This window comes from Symphalangus syndactylus, chromosome 14 (genome assembly GCF_028878055.3).
Source record: "Symphalangus syndactylus isolate Jambi chromosome 14, NHGRI_mSymSyn1-v2.1_pri, whole genome shotgun sequence".
Lineage (NCBI taxonomy): Eukaryota > Metazoa > Chordata > Mammalia > Primates > Hylobatidae > Symphalangus > Symphalangus syndactylus.
Window position 1 is genome coordinate 18,487,892 of NC_072436.2, and position 25,321 is coordinate 18,513,212.

General features: G+C 48.0%; 2 long non-coding RNA genes across 2 annotated transcripts in view; both read left to right on the plus strand.

Moving 5' to 3' along the window:
- LOC129461624 (uncharacterized) overlaps positions 1-12,928 on the plus strand; it is a 66,715-nt gene extending 53,787 nt beyond the window's left edge. The window contains exon 3 of the long non-coding RNA XR_008650624.2: positions 11,420-12,928. This is a non-coding gene — a long non-coding RNA (uncharacterized lncRNA). The remainder of the gene's footprint in view (positions 1-11,419) is intronic.
- Positions 12,929-15,000: 2,072 nt separating this feature from the next.
- Positions 15,001-25,321, plus strand: part of LOC134732427 (uncharacterized) — an 81,598-nt gene continuing 71,277 nt past the window's right edge. Inside the window, exon 1 of the long non-coding RNA XR_010115577.1 lies at positions 15,001-16,084. This is a non-coding gene — a long non-coding RNA (uncharacterized lncRNA). The remainder of the gene's footprint in view (positions 16,085-25,321) is intronic.

The window sequence follows — 25,321 nt, forward strand, 5'->3', positions numbered from 1 at the left end:
TGAGAATGAACCCGAGAAGAGCAGAAAGGGAGAGCCCAATCTCATCTGCTCATCTATCGTATTGCTATCAGCTGTTACCCTTTTCATTTATCGGACACCCCCTTTCTTGTCTCAGACCTGCTGGGAGCAAATCTAATACCCACCAACCCCATGCCCAAGAAGGGTCTCTGGCATTCAGAGGGCAGCATGGCTCTTCCTAGCCCCCGGTTTACTTCTTTTCTTCCTCTCACCCTCCCAGAGGGAGGCCATATGGTGGAGTCTTCCGAGTCAGGGCCAAGGGCCAGAGCGGCTCTGGCCCTGAGGACAGTCCAGCAGCCCTGATGTGCCGTGTGGGTGGCCTGTTCTGTGAACTTGCTGCCTGACCTCCCCGTGCCTCTGAGAGTCCAGCTGCAGCCTTGGGTAACAGCCTGGCCCCATCGTGATGGGAGGGTGCCGAGGCCCAGCTCCCCCGCTCACCTTGGCACGGATGCCACAAGCTGGCCAGGCCATGCGGGGCCAGGACCAGGCAGAACAGACAGAGCCCCCATAAGCATCGTTTCCAGTTGAGTTGGCCTATCTTGGCTCATAAGGCCGTGGTGTCCCTAATGAGAGTGAGACAGAGACAGACAAACCGGGGGTTCAAGGAAGAGAGAACACAAATTAGAAAGATGAAAGATACAAGGGAAAGATACAGGAGCTGGATTTCTATGTAACGTAGCATGAAATAATAGCCAAGCTAGAGTTTGGATTAGTCTTAGCTGTTTTGGAATAACCCCTTTATCAGTAGCTGAGCTAAATCATTCATGGTGAGGGTGTCTTAAGTGCCCTGCTCATGACTCCTGCCTTCATTACCTCCTCCCTGCACGTGGACACAAGTTCTCAGAACTTTTAGGGGTGGTTGAGGGAATATAGAAGGAGGCGAGGTAAGGGTTAATCTAAATGTTACAAACAATTTTATTGATTTAAAAAGGAAAAAAGGAGTAATGGAAGATGGATCTGGGCTTTATTGTACACATTTTAGGAATGGTTTATAGCAGGAAAATAACCACGGAAGTGGCTTAATGTCCTTCCTCTTCAGAAATGTGCCGACTGTATTTTTGAAATGGAGATAATGCCATAGGGAAATAGAGTAATAAGAACAAATAGCCCGGGTACGGTGGCTCACGCCTGCAATCCCAGCACTTTGGGAGGTCAAGGCGGGCAGATCACGAGGTCAAGAATCGAGACTATCCTGGCCAACGTGGTGAAACCCTGTCTCTACTAAAACTACAAAAATTAGCTGGGCATGGTGGTGCATGCCTGTAGTCCTAGCTACTCAGGAGGCTGAGGCAGGAGAATTGCTTGAACTCGGGAGGTAGAGGTTGCAGTGAGCCGAGATCGTGCAATTGCACTCCACCCTGGCAACAGACAGAGACTCCATCTCAAAAAAAAAAAAAAAAAAATTAACTGAGTCTTTAGTACTTAACTCAGTCCTCACAACAAGCCTAGAAATTATCCCTGTTTTACAGATGGGTTCAAGAGATTTGAGGTAACTTGCCCAGGAGCCTACAACTCCTAAGAGGCTAACTAACCCAGGACTGGAACCCTGATCTGACTTCGTATCATTGAGCTGTGGGATCTCTGAGAATTGCCACCTGAAGTGTTTTCCCGTTGGTAGGAATGAGTGGGTTCATGTTATAAGCGCCTCCCATGCTTTAAGATGACTAGCTTGTGTTGCTAGTGATCCATTCATTTGTTCATTTGTTCATTCATTCATTCATTTGCCTCTTCTTTGCCAGACAGTGAGCTTGGTCCCCTCAACACAAGAAGGAAAACATGGCTGCTACTGCAGCCTGCAGCTGACCGGGTCGACCTACACTACCAGGCTGGGGAACATCAGGAGGCGAGCAGGCTGCCAGCACCCACAGTCCGGAGACACATGCTCTTTCTCTCCCATGTCAATGGGCAGTCCTGCTCGGTGACCCAGATGCAAACAACTCAGAGGTCCCACCGTGTCCTCACTGCAGACTGACCGCTGGCTCTCAAACATCTGGGTGGGCAGTAGAGGCCAACAGGGAACTTTAGGGACCAAGGGAAGAGGACTTAGCAGTTTATCTCTCATGAGGAGAGAGTGGAATCAGCGACCGTCTCTCTGGAATCTCACTCCTGGCCTGATTCCCAAAGGGGAGAAGAGCTCCTGCCTGGTCTCAAAGTCACTGTTTCTCTCTCTCCCTCGACCCCCATTGTTGCAGCAGGGCCAGGACTCTGTCCGGCCAGGTCCCCCACTTGCTGCTAAGTGGGTCATCTGAGGAAAGAGAAGGAAAGGCTTTATGACTGGCTGTTGGATGGCCCCTGAGGGACATAGTGCATAAGGAGAGGGCAGAAGGGAGTCTGGAACTGGGGTACCTATTATCTTTAAAGTCCATCTTTTGGCACAGTCCACCGGGACAAACAAGGGATCCAGGTCGGCTGGTTCGGGAGGGTCTTTGATCTACCTATAAGTTAATGCTTTTCAATGGAGAACCGCAAAGCAGCCCCACCCAGGGCCTCGGAGATAACAGGCTGGTGCAATCACAAACCACCGGCCTCTTGATAATGCCGGGTTTTATTGAGGTCTGGTTTTTGCCCATTGGGAACACATCCGGCAAGCATCAAAGGGAGCAGGCGTCACCCTGTGCAAAGAATCGTGGGCCCTCAGGTGCGTGCACCTTGGGTTGCGTGTGTGGCTGTGTGTGCACAAGCTGGCCCGTTGGCAATTACCTTTCTGCAGATCAGAGGCCACCAGCCCCAGAGGGGCCTCGACAGCTCATGAACTCTGTTCCCTCATTCTGGATGGTCCAGCTCCTAAGATGTCCTTGAAAATGGTAACTTAGCATCTTAAGTAGGAGGGTCACTCTTGTGTCGTTGAGTCCCTGACTCGACATCCCAAAGGCAGTTGGTGTGAGAAGTTTAATGGTGAGGTGAGGTGGACACTCAGAGGAGACAAAACCTAAAAGCTTATCAGACTTGTTCCTTTGCAGTCTTTTGAAGGTTTTTGCGTGGAAAGTTGCTCTTTGGCAATGGAAGAGTTAATGGGTGAACTGGGGGAGCTGTGGTCCTGGGGGAAGGGTCATCCCCACTCACCCCCAGGCTGTGCCTCTTGGCTGCCTCATATTTTATCTGGGCAGTCAGGATGCTGTGCACTGCGTATTGGCCTCTGGAGACCAGTGCAGAGAAGCACCACAATACAAACAGAACATCTGGAAGCTTTTTAAGGTTTGTTTTTTAACACGTTTGCTAGAGTCAGGACATTTGCACACGAGGTTTACTGGCTGAAGGGAACCCAGGGACTTGAGTCAAGTGGGAGATCTCTGACTTTGTGAGGAGGGGGTGGTGAGGGTAAGGAAAGGAAGGTGGGCCGGGTGCAGTGGCTCACGCCTGTAATCCCAGCACTTTGCGAGGCCGAGGTGGATAGATCACCTGAGGTCAGGAGTTCGAGACCAGCCTGGCCAACATGGTGAAACCTTGTCTCTACTAAAAATATATAAAAAGAAAAATTAGCCGGGTGTGGTGGCGGGTGCCTGTAGTCCCAGCTACTCGGGAGGCTGAGGCAGGGGAATGGCGTGAACCCGGGAGGTGGAGCTTGCAGTGAGCTGAGATTGCACCACTGCACTCCAGCCTGGGTGACAGAGCGAGACTCTATCTCAAAAAAAAAAAAAAAAAAGAAAGAAAAAAAAAATATATATATATATATACACACACACACACACACACACACATAAAAATTATCTGGGCATGGTGGCACATGCCTGTGATCCCAGCTACTCGGGAGGCTGAGGCAGGAGAATCGCTTGAACCTGGGAGGCAGAGGTTGCAGTGAGCTGAGATCGTGCCATTGCACTCCAGCCTGGGTGACAAGAGCAAAACGATGTCTCAAAAAAAGAAAGAAAAAGGAAGGTGGGAACACTGGAAGCAACAAGGTCCTATGTTCTTCAGACTCACTTGTTGCAGTGACCTGTTGGAAATCCTTAGGCACAGAAAAGGAACCTGGAACAGAATCCTGGGTTCCTTGTCTTTCTGGTCTTGCTGGTATGGAGCAATTGGATTTCTTCTTCCTTGTCCCAATCAGCTGCAGTAAAAGGACTGAAAGAATAGAAGGCAAATCCCTTGGGAAAGAATGGACATGCTGGCCCTAAGGCCTCTGGGAGACATGCTGGGAGTTGGCTTTTTCTGTATGCTTTATAGACTGGTACCTGTTCCTTTATCTTTCCATCTGGGCTAGCCAGGTGGGGCTGAAAACGTAGAGTGCAGGGAAGCCATTGATCCTGGTCCTGCAGTGACTTGGTACACCTGAGAGAGTGAGAGCCGGTTAGCTTCCTCCTATTCTCCTCCTCTTCTCTACATCCCCTCGCTTCCCCCTACTGACATCCTGGACTTAATGATTTAGGCCAAGGGAAACAAGGAAAAGCTCGGCTCAGCATTTTAGCAGAGCAGGCTGGGAATGAAATAATGAAGAAAAAAGTCATTCCCAGCAGGAGAAAGAATTTATACAGGACTTAATCTTTCTTTTTAAGGAGAGGGCATGTGCTCGTTCATCCCTCCCTCATTCTTGGTCACTGGTTTCTCGTTTAATTCTTCCTTCTCCACTCCACCTCCTTTATGGCCCCATTGCCAAGCTTATTGTCAGGGCTCCATTAAATATATGTGAAATCTGTGCTTGCTCAGAGAGTGTCCTTGTGCCCATGGAGTTTATCTTAAAAGAGGCCCACGGTCACATGGCTGCATTTATTAAGACAGTTCTTTTCGTGGGATGAGCTAATGCTTAGCACCTCGTGGGAGCTGGCTTATTGTGTGCTGTTTATTAGGGGAGGAAACTGAGGCTTTGTGTGGTTATTTATGTGAGAGACTGAAAGGTGTCCACCCTGTTCTTATGGGAAATGAGGTGACACAGCTGCCAGGAATTCCACCCTGTCTAGTCACCCATCTGGCAGGTACAACATTGGTTCCCAAGTCTAACCCAGCCACTCTTATTACAGTTTTTGCTTTGGAAGCTCTTATGTCCTGCTAAGGATCAGGATTCAGTACCTTCACCAGCTTGGAGCACACAGTTCCTCTTCCGGCCGGCTGCCCCTCTGCAATGAGCGATGCTTAACGTTGGTTCATCATTGGACTTAGCCAGGGAGTTTTCACTGCTGTCTCCGTCCTGCCCTCATAGATTCTGCCTTAACTGGGTTGGGATGAGGCTGAGACAGTGGAATTTTGAAAAGCTTCCTAGGTGATTCTATAGCGTAGCCACGGTTAAGGAAGAATCACTCCTCTTGGGACAGTGTTTCTACACTGGGGACAATTTTGCTGCCCGCTCCCCCCATCCCAGGCATACCCCAATGTCTGAGACATTTTTGAGGATCACGCCTAGGATGGGGTTGGGGGGGCTCTGGCATCTATTGAGTAGAGGCTGGGGATGGCACTGAACATCACACAATGCACAGGACAGTTTCCCACAACCAAGAATTGTCCAGCCCCAAGCATGCCTAGTTGAGAAATCTTGCTCTAGACTAGTGGTTCTCACACTTGAGTTTGCATCAGAATCACCTGGAGAGCTTATTAAAGCAAATTGCTGGGCTGCACTCTCAGAGTTTTTTATTCAGTAAATCTGAGTGGAGCTCAGGAACTTGCATTCCTAACAAGTTCCCAGGTGATGTCAAGCCTGTTGATCAGGGCTACAGTTTGAGAACCGTTGTCTTTGAGTGACTCTGAATCCTACTTGCCTAGATCTGTGATATATTGTACCCATGATGATTACTAAAAATCCAAGACAACAGTCTGGGCACGGTGGCTCATGCCTGTAATCCCAGCACCTTGGGAGGCCGAGGCAGGTGGATCATTTGAGGCCAGGAGTTTGAGACCAGCCTGGCCAATATGGTGAAACCCCATCTCTACTAAGAATACAAAAATTAGCTGGGCATGGTTTTACACACCTGTAATTCCAGATACTCGGGAGACTGAGGCAGGAGAATCACTTGAACCTGGGAGGTAGGGGTTGTAGTGAGCTGAGATGGTGCCACTGCACTCCAGCCTGGGTGAGACTGTCTAAAAAAAAAAAAAAAATCCAAGACAACACAACAATTGACTTAACTAAGACAGAAGAGCATTTCTCTCTCACATAGAAATCCAGAGGGAGGCCATTGAAGGCTAACGTGATAGCTGTGGAGTTGTCAGCCATCCAGGCTCCCGTCTTCTTGTTAGACCATCTGACTACAAGCCTTCCATTTTCCATGTCCCTCAGAGTCCAAGATGATTGCTGGAGCGCCAGCCATCATGTCCTCATTGAAAGCAGAAGATAGTAAAGGCAGGCAAGTAAAAACTGGGCTCCTTCCAGCACCTTTCGAAGCAGCCTCCCCAGAAGTCCTGCAACACTTCTGCTTTCATCTCCTTGGCCAGATTTTGGTCACATGGTCTTATCTAACTGCAAGGAAGGCTGGGAAATGTAGTCTTTTTTTTTTTTTTTTTTTAAACTCTGGGCTGCAATGTGTGAACTCCAAATTAGAGTTTTGTTACAAAGAGGAAAGGGTAGGATAGATATGGGAGTGGCCAACTAACAGATTATGCTCATCTGTGCACAACCTACTCTTTCCTAAGGGTTGTGGTGTATTCAGCATCTACCATGTGCCAGCTGCTTTTCACATATTATCTCATTTAATCCTAAGAGCGTTGCAAGATGGATAATAATATCTCTATTTTGCAATGATGAAACTGAGGCTTTCAGAGATGAAGCCACCTGCCCAAGTTACAGTCAGCAAATGGTTTAACATTCCACTTCAAAGCTGGGGCCACTTCTTGCCTTAGATGCTCTCACAGACCTGCTCTTTTCTTGGTGAAGCTGCACGGTGTTGGTTCGACCTTTCTAAGCCAAATTCTGGATCCCACCCCTTTTGCCCAGCTCCCCTTCACTGTTACCAATATCCCTCCTGCGATACTCTCTTCAGAAGGCTCTGGGAAAATACACTGTATTGACAAGATTAGTTTCTTATTGCTGGTGTGATAAATGACCACAAACTCAGTGGTCAGAATTGAATTGGAGGACACCCAGCAGGTGTCTGCAGCTCCGTGTCGGGGGGATAATCCCCACAGATTTGGTCACCGACATCTTCTGTGTTGATTGTTGTGGGGTGAGAGCAGAGGAAGAGCATGTTTGGAGAGAGTTTTCCCTGCACAGTCACGATGAGGGCCCAGAGGGACTGACAAGGAAGAAGATGGTTCTCCAGTTCACAGAACTCAGAGAAACACGTTTAGTGGTTTATTCTAAAGGCTGTTACGAAGGCTACAGGTGAAGAGATGCATAGGGTGAGGTGTGGGGGAAGGGATGTGGAGCTTCCATGCCCTTCCTGGATGCTCCACCCTCTAGGAAACTCCATGTGCTCAGCTATCTGGAAGCTCCCCAGAGAACCCTGTCCTCTTGGGGTTTTATGGAAGCTTCATGACATCAGCATTCCTTCCCCCAGGGTATAGGGCGGGTCCCGCTCTGGGGAGGGTCTCAAGACCTATAGTCAGAAAGGTGGGGAAGATTAGTCCTGCCTTGGGGAAGGATAGTGGCTTAAAACAACACAAATTCATTCTTTTACAGTTCTGGAGACCAGCTTCACTGAGCAAAAGTCCAGGCATCTGCGGGGCTTCCTTCTGGAAGTTCTAGGGGAGAATCTGTGTTCTTTGACCCCTTCCTTGAATCCTTCCAACCTCTTGCTTCCATTATCACACTGCCTACTACCTCTCTGGCATCAGATCTCCCTCTGCCTCTCTCTTATAAAGACACTTGTGATCACAGTTAGGGCCTACCTGGATACTCCAGGCTAACTTCTCAAGATCCTTAATCACATCTGCACAGGCCTTTTTGCCATATGAGGTAGGATTCACAGCTCGCAGGGACCAGGATGTGGATATCTTTGGGGGCTACTATTCAGCCCCCCACAGGAGCCCTCTTGCTACTGTTCTTCCATTTCTTGTCCCCATCTTTTTTTTCCAAACACAGAATGTACATAGAATTCGCTTCTGTCTGGGGTTTTTTTTAAAAGAGGCCAGAAACATGGTCTACAGGGCAAGGCGATGTGTTGGAAGGGCTAGTCTAATCAACTCCCAGTGGCCATAGCAACAGACATGAAAACATTCAAGTGGAAAGGGCCTGGGGGTGGAGGGGAGGGTAGGGAAGGATCCTGCCCTAGAGGGGCCTGTGTCACCTCAGTCAGGTGACTTAACCTGTGGAGTGATGTATGATGGAGAAGCATAATCAGTAGCTATGGTAGTTCCGTAGCGAGCTTTGCAAAGCTTGCCTGTAATTGTAGGGGATCAGATCTCTAGATGCCTTCTAATTCCTGAGCCTCCTATGGTCTTTCTCTAGGCTAATAGAGGTGTGTCTTTAGTGGAATACAAATGCCATATCTAGAAGAGTTTGATTTGTGGGGAGGAGGGAGAGTTAGGATCTGCTTATGGCCTAACCTCGTTTTCCTCCCTTGTGTGGATTCCCTCATCCCCCCACACACCCCTTGGCTGGGCCAGCCCTGCTGGGATGAGAGTCTGGGGTGTTGTATGTTTTGCTTTTCATTTTATTTTGCAAATGCCTCACAGCATTCCCCTCTGTGTTTAATGTCCCACTGCCAAGTGCATGCAGTTGCCCGGCAACAAGAAGGAAGTCCCTGGGTGATTCACCCGGCTGTTGCCAATTAATTTGCGAGCTGCATGCGTCTCCCAGGGGAAAAGGGCTCTCTCCGAGACAGCTCAGAGGGCCGATAACCAGGTGGAGAAACGAAACCAGAGGAAGATCAGCAGAACTTTGGGTTTGTGTGGGGTGTTTTCAGGTCCAAATGAAATGGTGTGTCCAGAGGGCCCTGGCAACACCTGTGGCAAAGACTCCTGGCTTCCTTCTTGGCCACCAATCAGAGAGCTGCCTGGAGCACACAAGCACTTCTGTGTCTGCACATTGGTTGCCTTTTTGGTTTTTCATCCTTTTATTTTTTAGTTGACTCTAAAATGCAGACTCTCCTGTCGCAGTTCATCTGCAGAGAAATGTCTTGAACCATTTTTCTTCTTGTCAGTCCCTCTGGGCTCTCATCGTGACTGTGTAGGGAAAACTCTCTCCAGCCATGCTTTTTCTCTGCCCTCACACTACAACAATCAACACAGAAGACGTTGGTGACCGAATGTGTGCAGGTTTCTCCCCAACTCCAATTCAACTCTGATACCATCTACCTGGAGATAGCATCAGATCCCATAGTTGAGGACTCAGTACCCAAGACTGCCCCCTCCTCCCCAGACACCAGTGGCCAGTCCAGGCCTCTGGAACTTCTCACCGACCAGCTTCAAGTTGGGGTTCCCATGACTCCCCTCTTTGGGTTCAATTAATTTGCTGGAGCAGCTCCCAGAACGCAGGGAAACACATTTAGTGGTTTATTCTAAAGGCTGTTACAAAGGATACAGCTGAAGAGATGCATAGGGTGAGATGTGGGGGAAGGGGCACGGGGCTTCCCTGTCCTCCCTGGATGCTCCACCCTCTAGGAACTTCCATATGCCCAGCTATCTGGAAGCTCCCTGAAGAACCCTGACTTCTTGGGGTTTCGTGGAAGCTTCATGACGTCAGCATTCCTTCCCCAAGGTATAGGGCAGATTCCTCTCTGGGGAGGGCCTCAAGACCCATAGTCAGCAAGGTGGGGAAGATTAGAGTCCTGTCTTGGAGCAGGTGTAAGGAGGGCAGGAGAGGGATTCTGTTTCCTGAGGCCCAACATTATAGCAAAAGACTGTAACAAGGGCTATGGGAGTTATGAGCTAGGAACTTTGGACGAAAACCCGTGTGTGTGTGTGTGTGTGTGTGTGTGTGTGTGTGTGTATAAAATAACACCACAGTGTCATTATCTCATCTCTGGCCACTGGTGCCCTTCTCTCTGGGTTTCCTGGCCACTGCACACATCCCCACCAAGGCCTCAGCTAGAGCCCTCATGAAGGAGAGTTCCTTTGCACCAGGTTGAGTGGGGCCCCGAGGTCTTTTGAGGGACAGAAGGGGGCCTGTTGGTTTCCAAATGCCCCCAGAATCCATGGTGCATTTCCCTCAAGGCCTTGCTGCCCTCTGGCCCCATACTTGCCTAAGGAAACCTTTGATCCATGTTATGTCTCTATTATGGCCTGTGAGGGTGGGGTTTGCCTGTCTGGTTGATTCCTGTATCCACAGCATCTAATCCAATATGGTACTTGTGAATGCATGGATTTGTGGTTGCCCAGGTATTCCTTGTGGATTGATAGTGATTGCTAGAATCAGAGACCCAGAGGGCAGCCTCTTTCATAAGGCATGTGTTATCTGTATCTGTGAATAGGCCTGATATGGTTTGGCTTTGCATCCCAACCCAAATCTCATCTTGAATTGTAATCCCCATAATCCCCAGGTGTGGAGGGAGGAATCTGGTGGGAGGTGATTGGATCATGGGGGCGGGTTCCCCCATGCTGTTCTCATGATAGTGATTGAGTTCTTACAAGATCTGATGATTTTACAAGTGTCTGGCATTTCCCCCGCTTGCTCTTCTCTCTCCTGCTGCCATGTGAGAAAGGTCCTTGCCTCCTCTTTGCCTTCCGCCACGATTGTAAGTTTCCTGAGGCCGCCCCAGCCATGTGGAACTGAGAGTCAATTAAACCTCTCTCCTTTGCAAATTACCCAGTCTCAGGTATTTCTTTATAGTGGTGTGAAAACAGACTAATACAAGGCCCCTCACTTGCAGTGCTAAGACTCATCAAATAGGGCAGTCTCCTGAAGGCATTTGGTGCTATTCAATATATTTGTGACTCAGTAATGGAAGGTAATGTTGGGGCGTGAACATCAAGGAAAGTATCGTGAGTCCAACTCCATCTTAATTTATTTGCTATCAGAATTAGGGAAAAAGAAATATATTTAATGGTGTCTTACCATTTCCTCTGAGCTATCCACTCTGAGTAAGTTCCTAATTTATTGTTAAGGGTGTTTCAGAAGCAGAGAGAAGTTCCTAGTAAATCCTAAACATTAGGATTAGGAATCAGAGCCCTGCTGTTCTGTAGCAAGAACACCGGCACCCTCTGTGCCTCGGCTTTCCACTACAAAGTGGGTGATTTACCACCCCCATGCTCCCTGCCCCATAAATCACAGAAATAATAGTGACCGGCTGAAAAACAGAATTTTCCACTTCCTCTGGACTGGCTGTGCTCAGTGGCATTTTAAAAAATCAGCTATGGATATCGTGGTGGGATTTGTGTAGGAGGGTTCCTGGTGATGATTCAGTGGATGGATAGTTCCTTGAGAGGTATAAATAGGCATTCCCCCACCCCACCCCCGACACTTAACTAAAATACTGCTTTTTGAAATATATGTTCTGTTCAACAGCTAAAGCATTATAAACCAAAGACAATAATGTGATGCTATCCCTGAAAGGGCAGAAGCTAGAATCTAACTCTCATGCTGTTTTTTGGTCTACAGGATGGGAAGGACTGATCCACATTCCCACCAGGAAGTTTAGCGGAACCCCCGCATGCCACCTGGACCCCCTGGAAGGACCTGGCCAAGGCTGGACCACCTCTTGAGAGGCAGAAGCTCCAGATTTGATCAAGAATTCTTGGCTGAGCATGGTGCCTCATGCCTATAATCCCAACACTTTGGGAGGCCAGTGTGGGAGGATCGCTTGAGCCCAGGAGTTCAAGACTAGCCTGGGCAACATAGGGAGACCCCATCTCTAAAAAAAATAAAATAAAATAAAAAATTAGCGGGGCATGGTGGCATGTGCCTGTAGTCCCAGCTACCCAGGAGGCTGAGGCAAGAGGATGGCTGGAGCCTGGGACGTTGAGGCTGCAATGAGCTGTGATTACCCCACTGTACTCCAGCCTGGGCAAAAGAGCGAGAGACCCTGTCTTAAAGAATAATAATAATAATAATAATAATAATAATAATAATCTTATTTTGGAGAATAAAGAGACCTCTGGATTTGAGGTGCCATTTGGGTAGAAAGCAAAGACCTTTACACTGAGAAATAGTCTGTGTTGACCTGAAGGAGCAGAGGGATGCATCGCTGGAGGTGACCTACAGTGGAGAAGACTCATTATGACAGACCTTGTCCTTCTTCCTTGTGGAAAATGTTTCCTCTGCTGCTACTGCTCATGAGACTCTTCACCCTCCCTGTCCCAGGGAACCAAAGGGCTTTCTACCACACCCTTTCTTGCCCCCCGCCTCCCATGTCTGCTGTGCCTTTGTACTTAGCAATTCTTGTTTGCTCCATTATCTTCCAGCCGGATACAGAGTGAATAGTTAACCACACTTAGGTCAAATAGGATCTAAATTTTTGTTCCTGCTCCGTGTAAAGAGGCCAGTGTTTGTGCGTTGTAAGCAGCCTTGGAATAGTAGCTCTTCTCATTTGTTTGGGATCTGGCCACCAGGTTCCAGAATGATACACGGATCAGTGCAGAAGTTCATCAGGCTCTCGGACTTTAGGGCTGTTGGAGAAGGCTTCAGCAGCAGAACTGATGGTGAAGGCTGGTGTTCTCCATCCTCAACTTTCTTTGCTTGGATCGTACACAAGAATACATTTGGAAGGGCAAAAAATGAATACTGTTGTTCATTGCAGCTGTGTTTTGTGACACAGATGCACAGTCTGCTGTGAAGACCTTCTCTCAAGTGGCAGTTGGGGGTCCATGCCAGATCCTGGTGCTTCATGACAGACTAACAGCTACCAGAGGTGGTGGCACTTAGTGAGGACCCTCCTCCCCCAGTGTGTGCTGATGACACATACACGCCTGACAATAGCTTGAGTCTTCTCTGTTCCTTTTACTCTGTAGCCACAATACACATGATTTAAAACCCTTCCTAAATATCTATCATGGTTCACCCTTGTCCAAATGCAGAGTCAAAGCTATTTGTACTTTATTATTATTTCCAAGGTGAATAGATGGCTTGCTTTTTGCAAAAAGAATTAAAGCTTTTGTATGTTGCAGTTGATGTGCTTGTATGACCATTTAGTGAGTTTGCTGTCTTCTAAGTAGAACAACTGAGTCCTTGTGGACATCGCAGATTCATCACAAAATGATTGAGGAGAACCTCTTGAAGATGTTTAGTGCTATTGAAATTTACAGATTGTTGATGGGCTTTCGCCTTTTCCTTCCTTGCTTGACACACAGTTACAGGCATTGTATTCCTTGGATTCCTACAGGTGTCAAGGAACAGAGATCCACTTAACGTTACCTTCATAAATCCTGGTTTATTCAAAAGTCATAGTGATAGTAAGGTAGACAGGAAACAGTCCCAGCCACTGCCTAGCTAAGCCTTTTCAAAAAGCCCAAGGTCATTCAGCAGACGCAGAAGCACTAGTTGGTTTCCAAGGATAACAAGAGCAATCCCATCATGGTCATTTTGATCCTCTGTTCAGCAGCAGGGTTCGCTTCTCCTGACTTTAGAATTCTGCTGTCGTGATGAGCTGAGGGTAACCAATGGTCCCAGTTTGCCCAGGACTAAAGGGTTTCTTGGGATGAAGGACATTCAGTGCTAAACCTGGGACAGTCCTGGGCAAACTGGGACAACTGGTCACCCTCCTGGGTGACTCAACGACCGTGCCTCTACTTTGTTACTTACTGTTAACTGACTGATGCTATTTACTGGTTTAGCCAATCTGCATTCAGAGCTCTTGCGTCTGGTTACTTCATTAGCCCTCAGGCAGCCACAGATGGTTGCTATTGGATCAGGCACCAATGCTAACCAAATAAATTATTTCCAGGATGGTAGGGTTGTATGAAAAACCAACTGAGACCACGTCCTTCTGAGTGTTGTGGATGGTGGGCATGGCAGGCCTTCAAGGTACAGGGATTCCTCTCCAATACAGCCTTACTTACAAAGGAGAAACTAACTTTCTCATGAAAAACAAAACAGTTCATTAAGAAACAAAACTAACACAGCCACAGGGAACTGAGGAAGAGAGACTGTAACGTGCGCAGGCGCGCACACACACACATGCACACGCGCATACACGTGTTCTCTATAGAATCATGAGCCAGGATTCCAAATCTGCATCTTTGCTAGACAGAGATCAAGAGCTAAAACCTTTGGGATGGTGTTGTCTGGAAGCAAAGGGGTTGGCTAGAGGACTTCCTGAAATTCCTTTGAACTCTAGAATCCTTTAAAATATCAAGGGTGTGTAAACTGGGGCTAAGTATGTACATTCTCTCTAAAGGCTCCTAGATAACCTTTGAGTTCAATTCAATATGGAGTGGGGCCTCCCATCTTATACTTACCTTTCTAGACACTGACTTTATCTGGGATGAGGGAGCAGAATTTGGAGGTGGTGGTCAGGGTGGGGATGGGGAGGGGATTAGGTAAGGGATAGTTGCACCAGCCCAACTTTTTTGGTCTTCATAACAAGAGCAACCTGAATGCAAATTACAGGTTCTTTTGTGGACTAGAAAAAGCCAGGTTTTCAGGATCATGTGGCATCTTGAAGTTGTTGCTGCTTGTCAAGGCATCTGACCTCCATCTTCTCTGCTGAAAGACAGGCATGAGTGTTTGCAGTGCTGGAACAGAGACCTTCAGATAATTTCATTCATCAGCATGGCATGACCACAGGGAGGGAATTACATGCTAGGGTAGAGATGAACATATGGACATATCGTGCACCTTGGTGTTTGCCCCTGTAGTGATTCTCACTACCTTCGCTACCATTGGAGGGATGCTCACCCACCTCCTTGGGTGCCATTTTTCTTTTTTAAAAAATAAAGGCATTTCAGATGATCCCTTCAACTTATCTTCCACTTTCATTCTTTGGTTTCAAAAGAAGTCCTGATCTTATGTCAAAGGCAACAATCTCTTCTCTCAATCTCTCTCCCACTCTCTCTCTCTCTGGCTCACTCTGTCACCCAGGTTGGAGTGCAGTGGCGTGATCTCAGCTCACTGTAGCCTCGACTTCCTGGGCTCAAGAAATCCTCCTGTCTCTGCCTTCTGAGTAGCTGTGACCACAGTTGTATGCCATCATGCCCAGGTAATTTTTTATTTTTATTTTTTTGTAGAGACAGGGTCTCACCATCTTTCCCAGGCTCGTCTTGAACTCCTGGGCTCAAGCAATCCTCCTGCCTTGGCCTCCTGAAGTATGTGAGCCAATGCGCCTGGCCCTCTCTTTTCTTATCTCCATATCCACATGCAATCACAGAACCTGAGAGGCTGAAGTGATCTAAAGCATCACTCTTCTCTAGATTTATCCCTGACTAATGCAGGAATCCCCTTTCAAATCAGGCAAGGGATCGTTCAGCCCAGGCGAGAGAGGACTGTGAGAGAGGCTGAGTGATACCCAGCCTGACGGGAAAGCAGTTGAATTTTAAAGAGTGTTTCATACACTGTCAAGTTGCCATGAATGTCAATTTCTTAATGAGATTTTGTGCTAAATGCATTTTGCCCTCTCCCCCATGTTTGTGCTGGTTAAAAAAGCTCAGTGCAGGGAGGCAGAGAGACCTAAGTTTTTGTCTCAGAAAGCTCCTCATCATTTTAACTCCTTCTACATAAAATGAGGGGTTTGGGCCACACGATCCCTGGAGCCTCTTCTATTAATAGTTCTGACATCCACGATGCTGGCATATTTGATGGATAAGCTATCAGCCTTCTTGGAGTCCATGTCTTAGGGAAAGATTTGCTGGGGTTTTAGGTCTCATCTTAGAATAGTACATTAGACATTGTCCAAGGTACAATATAAAGTGATTTCATCTTGCCTTAATTTCATTATGAACACAACAGTTTCAAATTAGCTCCCCGACACCGCCCCCACCCCCCAATTCTGTTCAGCTTTGCCTGTGAGATTTTCCATGGCGTTGGAACTTGATCCACGGGAGAACTTTGATCCTCTTCAAGTGGCCCTGGAAACTCACGTGGGAAAATATTAGTCATGTTGACAAGAGAGATAGGAGGTTCTCGTGGTGAAACAAGTCCCGCTGCTCAGGAGGCTGCAGCTTAAAGGATTTCAAGGTGACCTTGGAAGTGGGCACTGACCTTGGATAAGACCCCTATATGCCAGGCTGGTGGAGAACAGGTGGAGGGAGGCCTGAAGACAGCCCTAAACGGAGGGGTCTGGAAACCTGGACACCGGCCCTGCCCTTGACTTCAACTAAGTCCGGGTCACATGTAAGTCACTCCAGCCTTTTCTCTGGGTCTCAGTTTTCTCATCTATAAAAGGGACAGAGAAGGGGCAGGGGTTAGTTTTGATGATCCTCTGAGTTTCCTGCCATGCATCAAGTTCTCTGCCTTGCCTGGCCCAGCTGGTTCCTGACAAGCAGTAGCCCTTTTTCCCTTTGCCTTTGGCTGTGCAAGTCAAAAACAGGGCTGTCCGGGAAGTTCATTACCAAAGAATACTTCAAAGCTGTTTGCACGCATTGTCAGTTGCACTGAACATGAGTTTGTTGAGGGAGAAGGTAAATAGACATACAGGCTGATGACAGGAGGGGTGAAAGGGGGATCACTATTTACCCCCAGGGTGGCTGGGAGGGAAAAAAAGAAATCCTGCCTGCCGTTTTGACCAGTAAATAAAAACTGGGAGCTCTGCGTGGCTAAAACCGTAGGGGATTTATTAGTTTGCTTAGTGAAAGGCAAATATTAAGTCTTAAGTTGACCCGTCCTGGGACCTGCCTTTTGGCTTTTGTATGCCGTGCGGCGCCGATCACTGGGCCCTCGGGTTATCGAGTTCTGTTGGAGTTTTTTTTTTTTTTTTAATTGTTTTCCGTCTCCGTCTTTTCTTCCTCTTTCACCTGCCCCTTCCCACTATGTCCCGCCTTTTTCGGTAACTTAGGTCTGGGTTTTGGAGGGGTGAGAAGGGCAAGGGTGAAAAACATGTTCTGCTTGTAGAACTGTCTGCCCAGGTCTCTGGCCAGCCCAGCAATTGCTGATGCCTGGGATATGGTGGCTCAGGGGAGTGACCCCAGCAGGTGGTCCTCGTGGGACCCTTCCATCCTCCCTCCTGGACTATTAATGTTAGGTCCCAGGTGTAAGGCAAAGGCCTTGTCCCTCATGAAAATGAGCATAATGACAAGCATTGGAAAAGAACAGAGTACGCCTATTTCTAAGTTTTAATTTTCCTATCCCATCTGAGTCTTCATACCCAGCAGATGATTTCAGCCTGAAAGAGGAACTGTTCAAGGTGGGGCTATGCCCATTAGGGTCTGACCAGGGCTTGTGACTCACCATGGAGTGAAATATCGGGGCAAGAGGGGCTGGATGGCCACCGAGTCTATGCAGTTTTCAAGTGGGAGCTGCAGTGAAACTAAACTAGATGGAGCATTATTTATCCTTTGCTTTAAACATCCACAGTGTAATCCAGGCTATTCTAAAACATTGCAGTTTGTGGGTGCTAAGGTCTCATGGGTGGTGCTTGCTAACAGCCACCCACTGTCATGTACAGCACAGCAGGACACACTGCTCCATGCCAGACTCTAAGTGCCCATTTCCTGGTCCACCTCAGTGACTGTACAGGATGCATCTTTTTTTTTTTTTTTTGAGACAGAGTCTTGCACTGTTGCCCAGGCTGGAGTGCAGTGGCGCAATCTCAGCTCCCTGCAAGCTCCGCCTCCCGGGTTCATGCCATTCTCCTGCCTCAGCCTCCCGAGTAGCTGGGACTACAGGTGCCTGCTACCACACCCAGCTAATTTTTTGTACTTTCAGTAGACATGGGGTTTCACCGTGTTAGCCAGGATGGTCTCGATCTCCTGACCATGATCCGCCTGACTTGGCCTCCCAAAGTGCTGGGATTACAGGCGTGAGCCACTGCGCCGGCCCAGGATGCATCTTACTCATCTACCTGGGGCACTATGGCTTCCCAAATCACTACTCACATTCTAGAGCTGCTTACTTCAGAAAGTTTCTTGCACATTCCAGTAATGATTTTTTTTTTCTGAGATGGGGTCTCACTATGTTGCCCGGGCTGGTCTTGAACTCCTCCACTCAAGCAATCCTCCCACCTCAGCCTCCCAAAGTGCTGGGATTACGGGTGTGAGCCACCATGCCTGGCCCAGTAATGATTTTTTATTGAATTCAGCATGATCGTTAATCCTTTGGCAATTCTTCACAGAAGAGTCTATTTTTTAAAGGATAGACATTGGGCATCCAGGGTACTGAAATCCTACGAATTCTTCAAGGCTCATCTCAAATGCTTCCTTCTCTCAGAAGCCTTCCTGGATTTCTCCTTCCCTCTCAACCAGTTGTGACCTCTCCCTCACATATTCTGACATAGGTACTCAAAAAAATGCCAATCTTCCTTCCTTGACCATAGCACTTTAGTATCTCATTTACTGCACTTATAATGGACTTGTTTTGGCACCCTCTTCTCTCCCAACTCTCTTTCTCTCTCTTTTATAAAAAAGAACAGGGACTGAGTCATTCTTTACTCATTGAAATTTATCGCTGAAATGCTTCCAAATATCCAGGGTCATATGGGAAGCACCGTGATGGGCATTTCATGTACTTCTCATTTAATCATCGGCAAACAAGACTTTACAGGAATCAATTGCTTTGACCAAGTCTTTTTATGTGAACTTTGGGATTCAAAACCAGGGTCGCGGAAAATCTCAAATTCAGAGCTTGTGAAGTTTCAGCATGATGGCTTTTACATGGTAGGATGTGCAAGAATGATGTTGAGTTGACTTTTCCTATTACCAACCTGTTATTGTGTGTACCACCAAATTTGCCTCTTTTTTTTTTTTTTTTTTTTTGCTTGCTCAGGAGTAATCAATAAAGTGTTTTCCACTTTGGGAGGCCAAGACAGGAGGATCACTTAAGCCCAGGAGTTTCAGACCAGCCTGGGCAACATAGGGAGACCCCCATCTCTACAAAATTAAAAAAACAAAAATAACAAACATAGCCAAGTGTGGTGGTACATGCCTCTAGTCCCAGCTACTTCGGAGGCTGAGATGGGAGAATCGGTTGAGCCTGGTAGGTCAAGGCTGCAGTGAACTGTGATTGAGTCACTGCACTCCAGCCTGGGTGACAGAGTAAAACCCTGACTCAAAAAATCAATAAAGAAAGAAAGTGTTTTCCAAACAGCAGAGAAATTTTGTTTGTTGCCTGATTGGTTTGTTTCCATGTAGAAACTCTTCCTGAAAATAGAATTATGTCTGATTTTTGCCAGTTACCCCATGAGCTTGTTTCATTTTTAAGGTGGGAAATACTATCAGTTCAAAAGTTTAGATCAAAATTTCTAGAGTTTCGTTCACCCTGTCTAATAAGGAGAACTAAAAAAAATTGGATCTTCCCATTAATATCCAAATAATTTCACTCTGTCTAATAGGGAGAACTACAGAAAAAACAAAGGGACCTGCCCATTAATATCCAACCTCACAGGTAGAGACCTTCGGTATTAATGGGCAGATCCCTTGCCATGAGAACTGGACCTAGGTTCAAGGTCTTACCACCTGAGGACCAAAGGCCAAGGGAGAAAAGGCACCACTCAGGGACAAGCAGGCCCTGGGAGGAAGAGTCTGTCTCCCTTGACTCCTGATTTCTCCTCCTGGGGGTTTGCGGGGGTGGGAGTGGGGGTATGGGGGTGTGTGGAGCAGATAAAGGAGGATTGAGGAGAACTGACATGTAGGGCAGAAGCTTTGCCTGTTTGGGAGAAGAGAGACACTGAAAGCTCACCCCATTCTTAATTCATACACACCAGTAAAATAAGAGTTTGGAACAAGAGGATGTCATCTGTGAACCACAGTTACTAGGCATGGCTTCAGACATGAGAGAAATGATACAACATTAAGCCAAGAAAGATCAAGCCATTCAGGAAATAATGAAGTTCAGTGGTTTTATGGGACTTTCCAGTTTTCAAGCTTTTTGTAAATCTTCTCCTTGGAATCTTGCAATGGCTTTGGGAGAAGGATAGAGACCTTGTGTTGTAGGCTGAGGGAGGTGTACTGACTTGCCGTAGAGACCACCCATAGGCCCCTGTCCCTAAGGGCAGTGTTATGGTTCTCTATGTATCAGTCACCAAAGGCTGCTGTAGCAAAACACCTCCATATATCAGTTCCTTCACCTGATGAGTTTTTCTCATTTGCACATTAGTCAAATGTGACTTAGCAGTAGTGGGGGCCGGAGGCTCTTTTTCATGCAGAAATTCAGGGACCCAGGTTCCCTCTGTTTTAGGATATCATTACCTTCAGAGGCATCCTCTTCTACCAGTGAACACAGAGAAAGTCCTGTGAGAGGACATGCACCTGTTTGACCGTCTTGGCCTGGAAGAAACACCCATCACTTCTGCTCACTTTCCATTGGCAGGAATTGATCCCAAGGCTCCACTTGGATGCAGGAGAGCTGGGAAATGTCCAACTCCGTGGAAGGAAAGGGTGGAGAACAGGAGTGCTGGGGAGGACTTGCAGCTCCTGCCATGCAAACTGAACACCCTGTGGGGCTAATGAGGTGCAGCTTATTGGCCTCTGTTGTGGTGGCCATTGAGGCCCATGGGTGTGGCCTTCTGGATGCCCCATTGTCATGGGCCTGGGTGTGCGGGCTTAGTGCTTTTCTACTACCAGGCTCAGAGAGTTGAGGACTTCTGCCCAGGCTTACTGGCTCTCAAAGGGAAGCAGGATGGAGTCATGGTGGAGGACAGCAGCTCTGGCCCAGAGTGCCTGGGCCTGAGCTTCTTCACTGGCCCCTAGCCGTGTAACCTTGAGTGAGTGACTAAGCCCCTCTGTGCCTCAGTTTCCTTCCTTTAAACTGCTTCCTTGGGTGGTTGCAAAGTTTGGCCGAGGTATTACAGGTGCAGCTCCTGGGGCGGTGCCAGGAGCACAGCGACCAAGCAGTGTGGCGTCGGAGCTCTCTCTATACTCTGAACACGGCCATCAGGGCCCGTCTGCCATAACTCTGCCTCAGATGATCTCTATGCCCAGATGGGAAGAGGAAACATCAAATGTGAACTTCTGCCATTGCGTCTCTGTTGTACGGCTGTGGGAAGGTGTCGCTGACTCTTGCTGGCTGTGGCGGTTTTATCTGGGATTGGGGACAGAGCTGAGCTGCAGACACTGGCGCTCAATGGTCTCTCCTTCTGGCCACTCTGCATACCACATCAGTCTCACGTGACTTTAACATCAGTCAGGCGTTTTCCTAAAGGCCAAGTTCTCTGCAGAATCTGTCAGTTTCATCTAGCCACTGCAGAGACCTTGCAAAACTCTCATGAGACATATACATTTGGTGCATGAAGCCATTCGTGTTTCTCCCTCTACTGGGACAGAGACAGACCTGATTTCCAAGCCTCGGGGGAGCTCACGAGGCAGAGAACCTTCTCCCCATTTCCACACCTAGATTTCAAATCACAGCCTTCCCTGCATACTGCAGAGGCCAGCAAGGCCCCCTTCCAGACCCCCCGGCCTGGGCCTGGGCTCTTGTAACTGTGGGACCTCAGTGGCCCGGGATCCTGGCACCAGCTCTGCCTGTTTGGTCTTTGGCTCTCCTGGCACTGCCAGAGAATGGAAAAGCTGGTCTGTTTACAGGACACGGGGCCAGAAGCGCATTAAAAAATAAGGAGCAAATAAAATGTCATAAACAAATTTCCTTTCCAGTAAGGAACGTTCCTTTCCCTGTCCTCCAACATGAACCATTTTTTCTCCAGTGTTTGGATAAACTTCCATCCTGTGTAATTACCATTCCCAGGGAGGGGCTGCCTATTTCCGCTGGCTATTTATTTTGATTTTGATCATTCCTCCCTCTTCTGAGTATAACACACCTAATAGTAAAGGAAATATGTTTCCTATTGGCGCATGGGGCACAGCTCTTTCCTTCCCTCCCATGTCTTCTCCCTACTACCCCTCACCTTCCAACTTCCCATGAGACTGTGGACACAGCGCCCCGGGTGCGCTGGCTGGGGATCGCTCCCCTCCAGTGCGCAGGAGAGTTCGGAGCATTGGTTGACTGAGAACCAAGGGGCAAAGTGGTGAAGCAGAAGGGAGAAATTGTTTCCAATAAAAGGTGGCACAAATCCAGAGGGGTTGTATGTGGGTGACCATCTCTCTGTGGGGAGTCGAGGGGGCAGTCTTCAGCCTGACCCCCTTTGTGAGTTTTTATGTGAGCAGAAAGCCACTGATCTAACGTTTCCTGACCCCAGCAGGTAGCTTATTGTAAAACAGTTCATCCAGAGGGGGAAAAATACCTTGTTTCAGCATTTTAAGTTTTCTTCTTGCTCTGAACCAGACTGGAGAGGAAGGGAATAGAGAAGAACGGATATTTCCTAGCTCAGAAGTGCATGACAGGAGGCAAAAAACAAAACCAAAAAACCGTCTTTGAACAAGTGTTATTCTTGTTTATGAATGCATTGTATAATCCAGGATTCCTATTTACACATTTTAAGCCATCCCTCCGGTCCCCTCCTTCCCCTCTTCCCTCTATTTTCTTTCTGTGTTGGGATGGCGAAGGAAGGAGGTATACCCCACAGTTAATTTCACTTTCTAAACTCCTTGCCTCTGCCTGGTTGAGTGTATGGATATCCTGGAGGTGCTGACCTCAGAGAGGCCATGAAGAACAGGGTGGTACTGACTCATTGACCGGTCATACAATCAGTTTGGCTTCAGATTCCTTATGCTTTAACTCAGTGGAGGCCCCAGGAAGTGGGGATGGAGAGGGGGGACTTACGACTTCCCCTTGAGTCCTCCAACCTCTGCTTGCCTACCTCCTCCCTTCTAGATTGCCACCCCTCCACCCTTCTTCCAAAGACGGTCCAGGGCTGTCACAGGGTCACCCGGCCTAGGCTTGGTACCTGGGTTATGAGTTGGTGTCATGGTGGTAAGAGAAACCACCAGTCACTCTCCTCTTTGGGAGCCCTGTCTTTTGAGGACTGAAGGATAGGATGCTTATTCCAGAGGGTATGAGAACCTCATTAATAAACCTGGCTGGCATTGGAATGATTCTTGATGTGTGTGTTAATGGGTGAAATGCACAGAACCATGTGTGTGCCATGGCTGGTTCCAAAAAGCTGCTGCTGGCTCTGCACCTGGTGGGTATGAGCTTTGGGTAGACTTTTCCAGAATCAAGGAGGAATGTCAAGGGACCCACCCCCAGACTGGTGCTCAGGACCCCTTGAGAGCAACAGGAGACTAACTTAAAAATTATAACTCAACACTCTAATCCTGTGAGAGAGAGCTGGTGCTCCTAGTTCTCAGACCTCGGTCTTGGGAATGCTGAGGTTCAGGTGGGTTAATTGAGCCATCCAGTCTCACCAGGCAAGTTACTGGAGAACTCTGACTGCTGCAGAACTTTGAGTCTTCACCTGGAGTAGGATCCCCTAGATGCCTCTAAGGGCACATGCAAGGAGAGGAGACCAGAGAAGGCATCTGGGATGCCTGGGAGGGAGGAAGGCTCCAGCCCAGGCAAAATGCTGCAGAAGCAAAATCCATTTGTGGTAGCTTTGTGCACTCAGTCAAGGTTGGGTGCTCCCGGGTCAAAAATGCTTTGAGTAAGAGGCACTGGGGGTGGACCAGCCTCCATGTGAGACGCTGGGCTCTCCAGGGAGGGGAAGACTTCATCCGGGCTGCGGCCCCATGCTCAGTTCCGCTCTATTTAGAACACTTTTTTTTTTTTTTGTAGAAAGCAGATTGTTGGGGAGGAACGCACCAGGGCAGCTGGGGGAAGCCGATTCTGCTGCAGCTTTCTGAATCGTGGGTTGGGGAGATGGAGAAGGAAAGCAAAGGGCTTTGAGCAAGACAGACTAGGTGGGCTGGTCTCACCTTTCCCTGTCTCTCCACTACCCATAACCATCCCCCATGTCCCCACCAGCTCTGCTCAGCAGCCCATCTCTGGGGAAAACTTAAATGGGGCAAGGTAGAAGCATCTGAAACCATTTTTACTTGTTCAAGGTGAGATAGGCAACTGAGATTTTAAATTCCGCAAGTCCACCCAATAAAAATCCCCAGCACGGTGAACACCTGCCGCGATAGTGTGCATTGTTGAGTGAGACTCGGGACACAGCACGTCAGGCTTCCTGGGTGCACAGTGGCATACGATGTGATTGTCCTGATTCCTAGACAGCACAGTGGCATGTGTCAGTGAAGACAGCATAGGATGTGGTTGACGCTTTCTTTACAGGATTTGGGTAATCTTTACCCTCCTCCACCAAAGGGATAGCATTGCTAAATACAGATTAGGTCACTGCAAACTCTGCAAGCCAAGACCATTGTGGGTGGTCAGAGGATTTCTGGAAACAGTGTCTTTTACAACTCTTCCCTACATTAGCCTTTGTCTTGCAAGAGGAATTTGATGTCTGAGGAGTGGCTTCCACTGGCCCTATGTCAGGCTCACTCTGGAGCCCGTGGGACAGGTGGCTGTGTCTCCTGGACCCCAGTTGGCATCCTGGATGACTCTTCTCCTCCTTAAAATGGACCATAGTCAATGGCCCCTCTGGCCAAGGCAACTTTGAGACCAATGGAAGCAGCCAGAGAGCTGTGTACTTGCACATTGATGAGCTCTATTTTTCTGGCCCTCCTAACAAATAAGATCCTGGTAGTGTTGGTCCAGGGGCCAGTGGATGGCTTCCTGCTGGGGTCCTTTTTGTGCACAGCCATTAGTGACCTGTATATGCTCAAATGCATAAGATGCCGCATTGCTTTCCAGCTGGCCGGCTGTCTAGCCCTTCTGAGCCCCTACAGAGAGCCCATGGATGCCTTTCCAGCTCGAGATTAGACCCTTCCTAGATGCCTTTCTAATGCTCAGAGGAAGGAGATGGGATAGCATCTCAATTCCAGCCCCACCTTGTGTTGGTTGTGTGATTTAAGCCTGTTTACTTCGTATCTCTGCATCTCAGCATCCTCCTATATAATTTGAAGATTGTAGTAGTACTGACCTCACTGGTTTTCTTTTCTTTTTTTGTGGGAGAGGGAGGTATGCATTAATATATGTAGCTCTCAGAGCACAGGGCCTGAGTCATACATCCAGCTCATGTGTTAGCTATTGCTAGTGTCACTATCTCCCTGATAAACATTCCCCTAACCTTCCCCAAGTAGAAGTAATCACCCCTACTCCTGGGGAAGCACTTCCTACATATCTTTTATAGAATGGGTCCTGATATGGTTTGGTTGTGTCCTCACCCAAATCTCATCTTGAATCGTAGTTCCTGTGGGAGGGACCCGGTAGGAAGTGATTGGATCTTGGGGGCGGCTTCCCCATGCTGCTCTCATGCTAGTGAGTGAGTTTTCACAAGATCTGATGGTTTTATAAGCGTATGGCATTTCCTCTGCTGGCTCTCATTCTCTCTCCTGCCACCCTGTGAAGAGGTGCCTTCTGCCAAGATTGTAAGTTTCCTGAGGCCTCCCCAGCCATATGGAACTGTGAGTCAATTAAACCTCTTTTCTTCATAAATTACCCAGTCTCAGGTATATCTTCATAGTAGCATGAGAATGGACT